The sequence below is a fragment of the Chrysochloris asiatica genome, unplaced genomic scaffold (assembly GCF_000296735.1).
Source record: "Chrysochloris asiatica unplaced genomic scaffold, ChrAsi1.0 scaffold00196, whole genome shotgun sequence".
NCBI classification, from domain to species: domain Eukaryota; kingdom Metazoa; phylum Chordata; class Mammalia; order Afrosoricida; family Chrysochloridae; genus Chrysochloris; species Chrysochloris asiatica.
Window position 1 is genome coordinate 3,770,695 of NW_006408714.1, and position 1,295 is coordinate 3,771,989.

At 44.0% G+C, this 1,295-nt stretch overlaps 1 pseudogene; it reads right to left on the bottom strand.

The window, feature by feature from the left end:
• LOC102810798 overlaps positions 1–1,295 on the bottom strand; it is a 25,050-nt pseudogene that overhangs the window by 21,328 nt on the left and 2,427 nt on the right.

The following is a 1,295-nucleotide window of genomic DNA, read 5'->3' on the forward strand; positions in this document are numbered from 1 at the left end:
CATTTTGAGTTGTGCCCCATCAGCAATTCAAGGTCGTGTTTGCTTTTCTACCATGGGCTTTACTCCATTCGCGTTATCACGGCCAACTCTTCTTGGAGGAGGCAGCTCTTCCCCAGTTGCATTTTGAGGGTCTTCCAACCAGAGGGGCTCATTTTCCAGCACTTAATCTGACAGTATTTCTCTGCTATTCATAAGGTTTTCAGTGACTAAATATTTGGAAGTAGTTTGTCACTCCTTCTTCTAAGTCTGTCTTAGTCTGGAAGCTCATCTGAAACCTGTCCACCACGGGTAGACCCTGCTGGTATTTAAAACACTGGTGGCATAGCTTTCAGAATCACAGCAACTCACAAGCCACCACAGTACGACAAACTGACAGATGAGTGGTGGAAATCTACACAACGGGCACAATAAAAACCAGGATATCAAGGCAGAGACATACAGTTCTGAAACAAGAAGTCCTACAAGAAAGGAAGTAATGCAGCCACTGCCCAGATTGAAATAGAATTCTATATGCCCTCTTCATACCTCTTCAGGATGTATGTCCATGGAGTCATTTAGGAATATGTTTTTTGAGGCCTCCAAATCACTTGCAGAATTTTTCTGGAACTGGGGCAGCAGGAACTCCTCTCCACAGATCTGAAACTAGTTGTTCCATGCCTTATTGTTCCAAAATTGGTTATCCAGACTTGAGTGCACCAAACCTGGCTGCTGTTCCGGGACTGGTTACTCCAGGTTTGTCTGCTCCAGGTCTGGTTGCTCCACATTGGAAGGTTTCCAGAAGGCAGGCATCCCTGGTGACAGGAAGCATAGAGGCCCAGGTATTCAACAGTCAGAGACCTTCTGTGCCATACATTTGCTACTATTTGTCCATTGGTGTTTTTCTGCCACCTCTTACATTTCATTCGGGTTTTGGAACCAAGTCTTAACTTGTTTGTAGTTAAGTTCAGGACTTCAGAATTTTTTTGCATCTGCTGGAGGCTGAGGTAATTCTGTTTCTGTAATCTGTCTTTGAGTATGCAGCTGTGTCTGAAAGAATACCGTTGTGACCTTCTGTTTCTTGCTCTGGCCTTAACCTTCCTTTTTCATTATGCTTTTCTCTATAGAAGTGGGCAGTTTAACTTTGGGACTGGTGGAAGACTCAGGACTGTCCTGAATAAGCGGATCTATGGAAGTAGGAAGAGGAGAGACAGTCTCTGAATAGAGTGCCTCCGCAGATGACATTTGCAAGGATGTGTAATTTTGGTATATAATTTTGATAACTCTGCTAGCATAGTGGTTACGAATCGGACTGCTGT